Source organism: Schistocerca serialis, chromosome 9 (assembly GCF_023864345.2).
Source record: "Schistocerca serialis cubense isolate TAMUIC-IGC-003099 chromosome 9, iqSchSeri2.2, whole genome shotgun sequence".
Classification (NCBI taxonomy): Eukaryota; Metazoa; Arthropoda; class Insecta; order Orthoptera; family Acrididae; genus Schistocerca; species Schistocerca serialis.
In genome coordinates this window covers 450,653,908-450,669,156 of record NC_064646.1, presented here as the reverse complement: position 1 = coordinate 450,669,156, position 15,249 = coordinate 450,653,908, and positions in this window count along the sequence as shown.

The window sequence follows — 15,249 nt, the reverse complement described above, 5'->3', positions numbered from 1 at the left end:
CATGCGCCCACAAGATCGCTCGCCTATTCATATGGCACGTGTGGTTAAGAAGTGGTAGTAATATTACTGTAATGGAAAGGCCACCTAAAGGAGCTGATGAGTCCCATCGAGAATATTTGGGCAGAAATGGTCACAGAGTAATGCGGGAAAACGGACAGTCACCGTCGACAGCTTTCTGACGTGATTCGTGACGCTTGGAATGAGTTACTCGAGTCTCCTAGTTATGTGGCTAGAGTTGTGGGCTGAATGCCTACGGGTACGTTTATGCTGGCAGCTCGCTACTGGCACACGGCACCTCGCTGCTCGCCGGTAGCCTTGTCGCATGTACGCTGCTCGCCGCGTGTATTTCCAGTCGCGACTGGGATGTCGCACGTGACGGAAGGAGGGTCTGCGCGCGCGTGCGAAGCGAGCGATCTCGTGTCGGCCGGCCGCGGTTCGGTGGGGCTTGCCCCTCCATCAGCAGACACACCTATGACGACCGGACCCGCGGTGGGGGGAAGTATTAGTACCCTCGCCGCGGAGATGCCCCTGGACGAAGAGATGGATTACTACACGGACTCCGGCGACGCATCCGTCACCGATACCGATACCGTCGAGAAGGCATCGCAACACAGACGAACTCGCCGCGATCGCGCATCTCGACGGCGTCAAACTCGACACGAAGCGACCGCCGACGGCTTCCTACAGCCGCCCATAAAGAAGCAAGCTCGGCCACAGAGAATCGCTGCCAGAGAACTAGATGTTTCCAACCGCTACCAGCCTCTCCAGGGGGAGGGAGCGACGCTCGACGAAGCCGCAGCGTCACTGGCGGATCAGCAGCAGCGCCGTGCAGCACAACAACGTGCGGGAGAAGAGGCCCCGCCCCCCACGGATGACCGACAGCCGTCTTCGCAGGACCGCCCACAGGCTCCGCCGTCGGCCCCAAATCGAAAGGTGCCACCTATCGTCTTACGTTTCAAGGGATCCTATAAACAGCTTCACACATGGTTGAAAACACATTGCAAACAGCCATTCACGGTGAAGCAGGCGGGAGGCGACACCCTGAAACTGCAGTTGTCGTCTACAGAGGACTACACGCTCACAGTCGACGAGCTCGGGCGGTTGGGCATCGCCATGTATACGTTCCCGGCGGTTCGTCCACCGGTCTCAAGACGCTCGTCAAGGGCATACCCATGTCGTTGACTCATGAAGATGTTAAAGAAGAGCTGCGGGACCGTGGGTTCGCTGCCTCACTCGTTGAACACCATCGGATGCCTGGTACAAACCAGCATACTGGACATCGCGTCATTATACAACCCGATATTCCAGCACATCGCGATATCTTCGATATCTTCAAGCTCGACCGATACTACGCTCATTCTATCACCGTAGAGAGATGGCAGAGGAGGCGCGGCCCTGTTCAGTGTTACAGGTGCCAAGGTTTCCGTCACGTAGCACGCCTGTGCACTATGGACTGGGTATGCGTGAAATGCGGGCCCACATCACAGCAGAACTTGTACCAAGACCAGAGAACAGCCTCCTACACGTGGACTTTGCGGCGGACCTCATCCCGCCAACTTCAGATCTTGCGCTAAACACAAGGAGGAGAGTAGACGCCAGCGTGGCCTGCCTCCTGTTCCACCGAAGACTCCTACTGCCGGTAGACGCCGCCAACAGCCACCACCACCTCCACAGCCCACTCATGCCCAGGCTTGGCCCACGCTAATGGAACGTCGGGCGGCCAAGACACGAGCTGACCTCACGGTTGCAGACGCTCTAAAACAGTCAACGCAGCAAGCTACCACTCCGCAGCCCCTCCACGAGCTGCAGCGCCACAACGCCGACACGAACAACCGCTTCCAGCAGCTTCCCAGCCTCTCCAGCCGCACCTGCAAGGAATCTACGCCCTGCTCACGCAAATCACTGCCTCCCTCGCCGAGGTCTACAAGACGATGTCACAACTACCCGCCACCATCGCCGCCGCCGTTGAGGCGACCATCAGTCGAGCCTTCCAGGCCCAGAGAGATGCCACAACTGCTCGCCACCATGAATAGAGCACTCCAGCTACAAGAACTACGCATCGTTGCCTGCAACGCCAATAACCTCACGCACGATGTACCAGAGTTGCAGCAATTTCTTGCGGACCAGAACGTGGACGTTTGCACGGTATCAGAGACGTTCCTAAAGCCTGGTATTCGCAGCAATATAGCGAACTACTGCTACTACCGCACGGATCGGTTGACACACGGGGCAGCCACTGCCATATATATACGCCGTTCCATCCGCCACCACGAAGTTCAGCCGCCTGCTACTGGTTCCTTCGAAACGACTGCGGTTGTAGTGGAGACCCGAACTGGACCAGTGACATTCATAGCAGCCTACCGCAGCCCACGCCGACTCCTGGATCTTGACGACGCCCGACTTCTGCTCCGCACACCTGGCAGGCTCTTCATTGCGGGCGATCTCAATTGCAAGCACGCCGCCTGGAACTCACAGGTCACTAGCAAAAGCGGCCGTCTCCTTCTCCAGGCTGTAGGAGCAGCACAGGCTTATGTCTGCGGCCCTGACGAGCCCACGTGAGACCCATCTCGTGGCAGACCCGATGTCATCGACGTGGCCATAACGAAGGGCATTCCGCAATTCATGAATGCGGTGCCACTACATGCTCTTAACTCCGACCACCTGCCGGTGCTGTTCGATCTGCAAGTTGCCCCGGAGCAATATCCCGGCCGCCTCAATCTCAAACACACGAACTGGGACCGCTTTAAAGAGTGTGTTGCCTTATCGGTCGACGTCATCAACGCCGATGAAGACATCTCTGACGAGTCTGTGGAGACACTTACTGATGCCATTACTGATGCCTTGGAGCTGGCCACACCACCACCCAAGCCACCGCATCTCTCGTCGCCTGGATTGCCTCAGCACATACTGGACACCATCCGAACACGGAACAGGCTCTGCAGGGAGTGGCGCCTAACTCGCAACATCGAACTCAAGAAGCGGATCAACCAATTACGCTGCGACAGCAAGGCAGCCATCGTTGCTCAAAGGAACCAGCAGTGGGCGGCCAAGCTTCGATCGTTTACACCTGACCCCGCTAACAGGCAGGCCATCCGTTTCTTTACGAATCACCGGACACGCATCCCGCCACTTGAGACAGATGCTCGGACTGCATATCGTCCTGCCGATAAGGAGAACCTGCTAGCCGACTTTTTCGAAGCGAATTTCCGTCCGTTGAATGAAGGAGTGGACCTACAGCGAGTAAACACAATCGAACGAGAGGTGGAGGCGATGTTGCAAGATGACGACGTCGACGGCGACCCTGTACCACCTGTCACTCCAGAAGACGTGCAGCATGGGATTCGAGCATTACCATCGAATAAGGCTCTGGGGTCTGATGACATAGCAGGTCGGGTCCTCAAACAGTTACCTTGGACTGCAGTAGTGCGATTAGCAACCATCTTTAACTGGATTCTGACCACTGCGACCTACCCGGCGGCGTGGAAGCACTCAGATGTGGTACCTGTATCCAAACCTGGCAAGAATCGACGCCTACCGACGAGTTACCGCCCGATCAGCCTCTTGCCACACGTTAGTAAATTGTAGTCTCTGGAGGAGGAGCCGCTCAAACAATCATCAATCTTAGAGACATCTTACCTCATGAACAGATTGGGTTTCGTCAAGGACATTCCACCAGTCAACAAATTCTCCGAGTTGTCAACGGCATCACCACTGCATTCAACAAGAAGGAATTTTGTGGAGCAGTTCTCCTCGACATCACCAAAGCCTTTGATAGCGTGTGGCATCAGAAAAGTTAACTCGTTCGGCCTCCCTCGAGCCTACGTCAAGTTGGTAGCCTCGTACCTTAGCCATCGCACATTTGCAGTTCGGGTAGACGACGCACTCTCCACGGCAAGACCAATCTGTGCAGCAGTGCCCCAAGGATCGGTACTTGGACCGGTGCTTTACACTCTATGTACTTCTGATCTCCCCACACCACAGAGGGTCGAGAAAGCAATTTATGCAGACGATACGCTGCTCTTCACCAGAAGCCGCTGGCGCGACGCGATGCGGCCACGTCTCCAGAGTGCTTGTAACGCGCTAGAAGAATGGGCTGCGAAATGGCGTATTCGTTTTAACCCGGCCAAGACGCAAGCTATTGTCTTCACGAAGAAACGGATCATGCCGACACGACACCTGCGCTTGTATGACACAGAACTGGAGTGGCAAGACACGGTGCGATACCTCGGAGTGACCCTCGACAAGAAGTTAACCTGGAAGCAGCACGTGGTAGATGTCCACAACAAGGTGGCACAACGACTGGGAGCTCTGTATCCCGTCATCAACGAGGGCTCCGATCTTTCCGTAGCTAACGGCCTCCTCATTTACCGCATGTACATTCGCCCACTCCTCGACTATGTGTGTGAAGTTTGGGGCAATGCAGCGAGAACGCATCTCCAGCGACTCCAGGCTCTGCAGACTAAAATCCTCAGGCGGGTGTTCCACGTTCATCCGCAATCGCCGCACAAGTACCTGCACGAAGCAGCTAAGAGCTCCAGCGGCACCAAGAGATTGCACGGCGTTTTAACCACAAAGTAAGAATGTCAACTAACCCCTCATCAGAGACCTGGGGGAAGCACCTGATCCGCAAGAAAGACATCTACGGCCGATCGCATTGCTTGATCGATGAAGAAACAGTGCCCATAAAAGAAAATTAGCTCCCTATCATCTCATGACCTCACCCCGTGTCCGCACACACACACACAAGCCACACTACGAATAAGGATGGCAAAACTTCACACAAACCTCTTAAGTAGTAGGAAATACCGAAAGTTAAACCCTTCACAATGCAACTAGAAGATTAGCCTCAAGAAGCGGGCGGAGAGCCGTGTGTATTCATCCTTAAGCTCTTACATTACAGGAAAGTGCACAACTGCAGTGACGTCAAGCGTAAAACGTGTTCTCCACATCGTCTGACGACAGTGACAGTGATTCGTTCGCTACATAAATGTGGTTGTTGGAAAGGAGAAGGAAGATGAAGTACGGAGTGTACCCTTTGAATGCTGTACGTCCTCACTACGGATACTTCAACAAGTATTACCAACAGCTCAAACACTATCCAGATAGGTTTTTCAGACATTTACTAATGTCGCAAGAAACTTTCCAGTACATTCTAAATCTCATCGAACCAGGACTAGCTAAACTTCGGCCAAACATTGTTAATGCCATTTCTGTGGAGGAGCGCCTGGTACTCACTCTGAAGTAATACTCGTCAGATTTTATTTATGTCGACTTTATGTACTACATCTGCCATCTGCTTAGGGTTGTCCTAATAGTAAAATTTATAGCTTAGATGTAACTATAGCTTTAAAAATATTACACCTAATTACTAATGACAGATCCTATACAATATTTTTCTATTGCATGATTTTGAATTACAGGGATACGAAAGACTAACACGATAGCTACAAATAAAAACAATAATAAATACATTTCTGATAGAATTGGTTAAAATAAAATAAAACTAACTGCATTTCAAAAGTGCTTTATAATGTGACAAGATTTATTTAGTCCCCTTTTTAAACTCGGTTGTATTGCGGATCCATGACATTCACAAAACTTACTTCCGCTTCACCTGGCCGGCCGAAGTGGCCGTGCGGATAAAGGCGCTGCAGTCTGGAACCGCAAGACCGCTACGGTCGCAGGTTCGAATCCTGCCTCGGGCATGGATGTTAGTGATGTCCTTAGGTTAGTTAGGTTTAACTAGTTCTAAGTTCTAGTGGACTAATGACCTCAGCAGTTGAGTCACATAGTGCTCAGAACCATTTGAACCGCTTCACCTGAGCGATCGTAGTCTGTACTACCAGTTAACTTCTCACCTGGGCTTGATGTTTGTACACCATTAACAGTGTAATGTTTGTTACTAAGTGCTGTTCCCAGTGGAAATCCGATGGATCCATTCTCAGTGCTAATATTTGAAGTAGATGGATGAAGATGTATATACCGTTGCGAAGCTTCATCGTATCCTCTGTAACTTCAATCTAAAGATCCGTATACTCTTTCCGTAACTAGTTTCTGCACATCTATTCTGAACGACATTTTGTCGAAAGGGGTCATGTGTCTGACGAAGAAGAGACATAAAGAAAGGTACATCTTCATCGTTTTTTTCTGATAACAGCGACTCTTTTTCTTTGCGCATACGACTTCTCTTTTTCATTTTCTATCAACTGAATTGCAATTGGGTCTACAGGTCGTGGTCTCTTCCTATAGGCCCTACGTTCAGCAGGTGTACAGTTTGGTGGTGTCTCAGAGCGATCAGAAGACACTGGTGAAAGTGGTGATGCTAAAGATGATGTTTGTTGGCTATGAGCTTCATCAAAATGAGAACTATACTCGCTGTGTTCAGTCGTATCGCTGGTTTCCACGGGATCCAAATTCCCACTAGTCGCTCTAGGTTCAAAATTATGTCGTAAGAACACCATAGCCTCGAAATACGGCCACTGTACTGGAGCCGTGTGAGCAGCACCGCCTGAGGCGTGTCTAGGAAGCGTGTTCAGCCTTTCTTTGAACTGCTGACGAAGACTTTACCCATTTTTTCTTAACATCGCAGACTGCTGAAATAAGAGGAAAAATATCTTTGCAGAAACATTAAAGAATAACCACTTCCATTAAGTACATAATGAAGTTAGATAAATACACAGTGGAAAGTAACACCCCTTTTTTTTAAATTTCAGGTTCTTGGCAACAGGGAACTCGTATGCAAGCCTAGCAGGAGAGTTTAGAGTAGGAATAACTACTGTTCCTCAAATTGTAAAACAGGTTTTATCAGTGTTGTGGCAAACACTACAACCACTGCATATGAAGCCACCAACGGAAGAATTCAGAGAAATAGCTGAAATGTTTTACAAGAAGTGGGGGTTTCCAAATTGTCTAGGTTCTATTGATGGGAAGCATATACGAATTGTAAGCCCTAAATGGTCTGGTTCTATGTTTTTCAATTATAAAAAATACTTTACAGTCTGCATCACACACAGCCTGCAGAACTATTCAAAATTTGTTTTCCAAATGCTCCAACTTCAATAAAAGTAAAGTGACGGAGGCACTTTCAGGATGTCTGTTTTGTACGATAAAATGGTGAAAGGCATGCTTCACATTCCTGAAGACGACTTTCTACCAGGCACTGCTGTTAAAGCCCCCTTTGTCTTCATAGGAGATGAAGCGTACCCCCTTCTCAGATACCTGATGAAACCTTTTGCCAGGAGTAATCTTGGTTGCTCGAACGAAAAGTTCAACAAGGTTCTTTCACGAGCTAGAAAACCTGTTGAATGTGCCTTTGGAATTGCGGCTATAAAGTGGCGATTACTAAACAAACCAATTGAAACGAAAGTAGAGACTGCAGAACTGATTGTGAAAGCTGTTTGCGTTTTACATAATGTGATTGAGGACAAAGAGAATGTACTGGCAATGTGGAGTGCAGAGACGTACTTCCTGGAGTTCAGCTATCAAGAAGAATAATTGCAGCTCCTGCTGAAGCTATCGAGATAAGGAATTTGTTTAAGCGTTTATTTAATGAAGAAAGTATTGTGTAATGAAATTAAATTGAAATGCAACTTACGTGTTGCACATTTTATTGCAACTTCTTTCCACAGTTTATCCAGTACGAAACGGTTGTGATGATCTGCATGCCTCTGGTCCCAGATGGCGTTCCGTTCAAAAATGGCTGAAATAATCATTTGCTTCAAATCTTCACTCATTGTTTGTGGCCTGCACAGAAACTGCATCCAACAAACAATATTGTGCGCGATGGGACACGACAGTACCACGTGCGCAACAAGCGAACAGCGCTCTGCTAGAGTGACCTTGAAGCAGCCAATCACAGTACAAGTTTCAGCCCAGGCGGCGATGGTCGTAGCGCGAAACACAAACCAGCTTGATATCATCGTCTGGGATCGTAGCGAGTAGCGAGCAGCGCGAGCTGCGATGGTGCACACTAAATGAGGCGGTAGGATTCTGTGGGTTTGATTCATCATCGCCGTGCCATGCCGGCGAGCAGCGAGGTGGCAGCATAAACGCGCCCTAACAGCCTTCGAGCCGTTGTGGAAGCGGAAGGAGGCTATACGCAATACTAAGAAGCATCAGCAGATGTGGTTTTTTTTCCAGCCCTTAACCAAGCAGCTGCAAGAGAATTAGTAAGTATTTTTTTTTTATTTTTTTTTTTACAGACGTATATTTTATATAATTTTAAGGAAACGCAGTAAGTGGAATCTGGACAAACAAATTAATTCACAACAAGATATGTAATATTTAATTTGCTAAGAGAAGAAATACGTTTTATATTCACGCAGTCTCTAAAAATACATGACACAAGTGTATATGCAAGAAGGGTAAAAAGCAAATCAGCACAAATGAAAAATACTGAGTAGAAGCTCACCGATGAAGGCGTAATTGGAGAACGAAGGTTGGGCTAGAAGGGGAGGTAAGGATGCCCGAAAAAGAAGAGAAAAGTCAAATACCCAAAAGATTTCGAGTCGTTGTCGCAGCAGAGGGCGGTTGGTATATGCGATTCGGAGCAACAGGATAGTTTTATCTACAGATTTTTGAGGCTTTATTCTGTGACGGCTAAACAGTGCTGCTTCATGAGACCCACTATTAGTCCACATGTGGCTAAACTTCAGAGGAGTAAAAATTTTTTGAGAGGTGCCGAAGTTCTCTGGAACAGTTACGCATTTTAGACAAGAAGATGATTTTTAGTTCATTTCATTTTTACCATTCACAGTATGTTTTGACATTCTAATCTATGATTTCATTTTATTGTTATGTATCTTTTCTTTAGTGAAAGTGAACGGTAGTAAGTTTCAAGATGTAAAGAATTACTGGTACCGCGCGCCGCGGAATTTGAATCCCCGCCAGACGTCATGGACGTCGAAGACCCATAGAGGTCTCTGTACCATCGCGCCGTAAGCACGCACGCACGCATTCGAGTTAGAGATGGCGAGCAAGCATGACGTATATCGAGCGCGCGCGGCCGCGGCAGCTGCCACCGCCGCGCCGGAGCAGTCTGATCGCCGTCCGGCGGCGCATGCGCCGTGGGCGGCCCCATTAGACGCTCCACCTATGACGACCCAGCAATCCCAGGCGGACAACGAGTATAAGACGACCACGCATGAACAGGATGATGAAATGGAATACACTACGGACCCACCTAGTGAAGAATACACTGACGGTGCACCGCAGAGGGTGCTTCAACGCAAGAGATCGGCTGTCACATCAGGCACTAACGAACACCGAACTTCTGCTGCGAGTGATGCTGGGTTTAAGAAACCGCCGCCAAAGAAGAGGGCGGCTCGACGACAGCGCGCAACCGCTGCACCTGTACCTACTGCTAACCAGTACGCCGCACTACAAGATGGCGCCGACTCCGACGATGCAGATAAGCATACACCAACGGCCACAGACGACAATACACAACGTTCTGGCCATGGGCGTACCCAGCGAAGCGAGGGGCAGGGGAGGGGCGGGTGGGCGGGGGCGCAGCTGCCCCCCCTCCTAGAAGATATTCGCAGTTTTTTACTAGTTTACTGTTATATTTAATAAGAAATGCTGCATATTTTCTCGGATTGTACAAGTGCATTCTTGTATTTAAATGTTTATTAAAAGCAGTTTTTCACTGGTTTACTGTTTTATTTAATAAGAAGTGCTGTATGTTGTCTAGAGTCCTTGTTTACTGAGACTAGTATGACCTGCCCCCTCCCCCCAGTTCAGATCCTGGGTACGCCCTTGGTTCTGGCCCTAAACTGCCACCGAGTGTCAGCGAATATCCCGAAGATTATATGACGTTTCGAAAATGGCTCAAAAACAACCTGAAGAATGCCTTTACAGCCAAACACTGTGGAGAAGATCGTTTGAAGCTAACAGTCACCACCACTGAGGATTACGTGGCTGTCATGGACATGGTTGGTGCACATGGTATACCCAACTACACCTTCCCTACTGTGCGCCCAAAGGTTCTCAAGGTTGCCATGAGAGGCATACCACTGAAGATGATGACAGCTGATGTCTTTAAGGACGGACTCATCAACATGGGTTTTGCAGCTACTGCTACCACACGGATGAAGATGCCTTGTACGCAGCGACCCATTCCTTTGATGGAGAGTGTTGCCTGATACACCTGACAACAGGCAAATATACCAGGTCACTCGGTTTGCCGACCTGTCGGTGTCTGTCGAGAAATTACGTGCAAGAAAGAGCCGCATACAATGCTTTAATTGCCAAGAGCCAGGCCACATTTCTCGCCTGTGTCGCATGAAGCCACGATATGTAAAATGCGGCAACGGTCACCTCAGCCAGCAATGCACGCGGAAACGGGAAGAACCGGCCACCTGCGCAAGCGGGCTCACCCTGAAAGCTACCGTGGTTGTGCTGTTCACAAAGCAGCCAGCGGCCGCCAGCGAGGGTTAACCTCCCTTGCGCCAGACGTCACGCTCTAACGGCCAGCAGATGCGGCGGCGAGCTGCGCCATCACTTGCTCCCCCTGCTGCTACTCAGCGACAACCTGCCCAACGACGACTGCTTGCTGCTAGGGCAGACCTCAGCTACGCAAACGTCCTCCGGGGCCGGACAACGCCTCCTCCTGCCCCTGCTGCCCAGCCTACGAGACACACTGAAGACAGACCTGCTCCTCCTGCTGCAGCTGATGACTTCATCACGGTCTTAAAAGAAGTACAGGCCACCCTTGTGGCTGTCTCTGCCGCTCTGGCCCAGCTGCCGAATGCGATCACTGCTGCAGTCCATGCAGCCCTCAGAAGCTTCCCCACTACCACAGCAATCACTACCACTGGACATGGACCACAACCGTAGACGCCTCCAGAACTTCACAGCTGTCACGTGGAATGCGAATGGATTATTCTCTGCACTTCTCGAATTTCGGCAGTTTCTCCAGGACAACAACGTGGACGTGTGTCTCCTCACAGAGACTCACCTCAAACCTGGCCTTCGAGCAAACGCCCCTAATTATGTCTGCTATCGCAATGACAGGCTGACGGCTGGCGGTGGGACAGCCATATATGTTAAGTGGACACTCCAGCACTATCGTGTCCCCCTACGGCGACTGGACTCCTGTGAAGCCACGACCATTGCAGTGTACAGACCACCAAGAGGCCACCTAACCATTCACGACGCTGACACTCTTCTCCGCGTTGGAGACAAGCTCTTCCTCGCTGGAGACATGAATGCGAAGCACCAGATCTGGAATTCGTGGACACGGAACATCAGTGGGAGGCGACTTTATCATGCTGCTGAGAGGGCACGAGCTTTCCTCTACGGACCTGACGAGCCGACGCACTATCCTCCAAACAGCAACGCTCCAGATGTCTTGGACATTTGTTTGTCAAAGCTGTAAACTCGTTTGTCACACCCGAAGTTCTCCATGCCATGAACTCTGACCACCTGCCGGTGCTCTTCCGACCCCACATGAATCCACTTCCTCAAGCAGCTAAGCTCGACAACAGGAAGACCAACCAGCCACGTTTCCAGCAGTTTGTTCTGGATCACCTTCCAGAAGAGCCACCATCGCTAGACACAGATGTCAATGCTGCACTCGACACCCTGACCGCGGCTATTACAACAGCTGTCGTTGACTCCACTCCGCCTCCAAGGACTTCCTCTGTGGCAGCTCCAGCTCTCCCTGTAGACATCCAGGATCTTATCCGGGAAAGCAATCGCCTCAACAGAGATTGGCATGACACATGCCAGACTCAGTTGAAGCGTCGCATCAATCATCTACGCCGCACCATCAAGGCTGCACTTGCTGCCCACCTCAGTTGATCCTGGGGTTGACGCATGGGAGATTGTCCGCTCCCTCACTCGGCATCGCCCACAACTGCCGCCACTCACAACCACGGACGGACCTGCCTACATGCCTGCCCCTAAAGCAGAGGCCCTGGCGACAACTTTTGAGGCAAACGTCCGGCCACTTTGGACGTTCTCCAGGTTGACTGGTTCCAAAACTGTTGAGACTAGACTTGCTGCCTTCCTCAATGGAGACCATGGTGACATCACCATTGTACCGACGTCGGAACGGGAGGTCACTGAACACATTAGACGACTGCCCCAGAAGAAGGCCCCAGGGCACGACAACGTTGATGGGAGAGTCCTCCGCATGCTATCCAGGCTAGCCATCTTGTATGTTGTTGCTCTCTTCAACGCCATCTTTGAACAAATGCAGTTCCCAGCAGCTTGGAAGAAGGCTGTCGTTGTGGCGGTCCCAAAGCTGGGGAAAAACAGGACCTTACTGGCGAATTATCGCTCCATCAGCCTCCTCCCGACGCTGAGCAAAGTGTTCGAGACAATCCTACTCTCCAGATTCGGCCGGCTGCTTCACCAAGACAACATCATCCCACAGAAGCAGTTTGGAACCCGTCAGCATCACTCAACCACTCAGCAGTTACTCCGCGTCATCGAGGAGGCAACACTCGCCTTCAACAACCGGGAGTTTTGCGGCCTTGTCCTACTTGATGTGTCAAAAGCTTTTGACACCGTATGGCAAAGTCTACTCTACAAGCTGTTCCACCTTGGCACCCCATCGTGCTTCGTCCGCCTACTTGCCAGCTACCTCGAGGGCCGTACTTTTGTCGTCCAGGTTGGCACCACGACTTCTTCTGTTCGCCAAGTCCTTGCTGGAGAACCACAAGGGAGCGTTCTTGGCCCAATCTTGTACAACTTATACACCTCCGACCTGCCAGTTTCCCTGAGAGTCGGTCGCGCCATCTACGCAGATGACACGGCCCTCTAACCACGACATCGGAACATTGATGCCGTCCTCTGACGTCTACAAACCGCACTGCAAGATCTCGAGCGTTGGGCTGCCGACTAGAGGATCGGCTTCAAGCCACCAAAACGCAGGGGATGATTCTTACCCGCCGTCGCCCACCTGATGGGCTGGTTACAAGGAACCAGTGGCTGCGCATCAGGTGGGCGACGACTGCCACATACCTTGGAGTCCTCCTCAATTGCCAGCTAACCTGGAAGGCTCACATCACCACTGTCCGCCAGAAGACGCCTCAGAGGGCCGGGCATTATACCCCATGCTCAACACAACCTCCTCGCTCCCAGTCGACAATGGACTGCGTCTCTACCACACCTGCATCTGTCTAGTCATGAACTACGCATGTGAAGTCTGGGACAGCGCTGCCCCCTCGCACATTCAGAAGCTACAACTTCAAAACAACGTGTTGTGACGCATTTACCATGTACCAAACGATTTTCCTCACCGTCTCCCACACCAGGCAGCAGTAGAACCCCTAGTAAGGGAGCGATTTCAAGAAGCGGCGCGCCGGTTCTATAATACCACCTGCTCTTTCGACAACCCACTCGTCCAGCAGATAGGACGACCAAATGAAAATCACGACCACTATAGGCGGCCCATTGCCCTGATTGAATAGTCAGGTCAGCATCGAAGCTTCACCACCAACGACTCCTCTCCGAGAGACTTACACTATCACAAAAGATGCCCACCACCACCTCAACCCACAGCAGTGGTACAAAATGCCCATTCGGTAAACCCTACGTTCCAGATAGACTGGGCTATTCCACACCCAGTCCAGAAGACATGAGGCCGCACGCGCCATAACCTGAGGTGGCGCGTGCCTCCTGGCCCGCAATTAGAGTGAGGGCGCCACAGTGGAACACGTGGTTGCAGCAGACAATAGAGGCGTCCCCAATAGAGTACTTAAGCGCCTGCCTGTCGCTCAGCCTGCCAGGCAGTCGCGTTGTGACAGCCGTACTGTGCGGTGATTGCGTGCTGGGCTGCAGGAGCGCATACAGTACTGCACCAAGACATAGGAACCCGCTTGCGGGATCAGTCGCTTGTTTGTCCGCGCAGACCTGCCGGACATTTACTCGCACTGAGGTTTCCGAGCTCCTGATTTTATCAAATCGGGAGCGAACTTACAAGAAGATTGCAGTAACACAGGTGGCTGATCTATCAGCGGCTTGTGGGCAAAATTGTCGCTGCGTTTTGCGAGTTGTGGGTTGGCGCGCGTCTCCTTGCTCTCTCGAGCCGTTTTTCCGGCTGGCTCGGGTACTCCATCGCTGCCGTAGGTGCTCCACCTGCTCTCCCCAAGGTGTAGGGCATTTCCACGCCAGGGCCTGGTCACTGGCCAGATACCCGCGCGTGGTATGCGTCAGGGTCGGATCGGCACGAGATACGAATAACGGTGCCAACAAAGGTGACGACCGACACTCTCTGGCAGTTCTTGACTTTGCATCCTTTTCCCGTTCAGACACGGAAGACAGTGTCAGGTTAGAGGTAAACAGAACCAAAGGGACTGGCTTCACCATAAAACGTATGGACACACAAGGGCTTGGCTCGATTTTGAGCAACCCTTTGATCCAGAACGTCCTTCAGAGGAGAGGAAGACTAGGGTAATACGCACAGAGAAACGCAGGGAAAGGGCCAGACAAGAACAGATGACAAAAAGGAAGGGAGAACGCAAAATCCTCCCGAAACCACCCACTGACAAAATCACGAAAACCAAACGGCGCGCAAAATCACCGAAACGCGCGACCAGGGGCAGCAGAGGGACCGAAATGCCTCCTCTGTTCCCCTTGTTTACGCCGCAAGACGCGCCGACAAGTCCCACAGACCACCCAGTAGCAGGCCCCAGCTACGAGGTGGGCCGCAGTGAAGAAACTGCGAAGCCAAATCCAGGCCCAAGCAGCCTCACTGCAAACACAGACACACACAACAGCCACACACTCACGACTACAGAACACGTAGACTCCTCCAACGACCCCAAACCACAAGACAAGGTAGAACACGAAACAGAGCGCGAACACACCACACAAGACACAGAGGTGCTGACCGATGGCGGGGAATTCCAGCTCGCGCGGAAAACCGCTCGCGCCACGGCGACCCCGCCTCCGGTCGGCCTAAGCGACACAGAGAACAGATTCTCCCTACTGGGAGACGGAGAAGAAACCCCAGAACTCCCCCCAACCACAAAACACACACAAACAACAAGAAAAACACACGAAACTACCCCCCATAGAAGCGACCTTCACAGAGACATACAAACAACTGTACAACCTCATCACAACCGCTGTGGGAGAAAACCACTTCGAAGCCAAATCAGCAGGAGGTGACAAAATTAAAATCACCAAGAAAACACTAGACGACTACACTAAAATCAAAGAGACACCCAAGAAGAACAAAATACCACACTACACATTCCCAACAGGAGGAATAAAGACCCTCAAAAGCGTGTTCAGAGG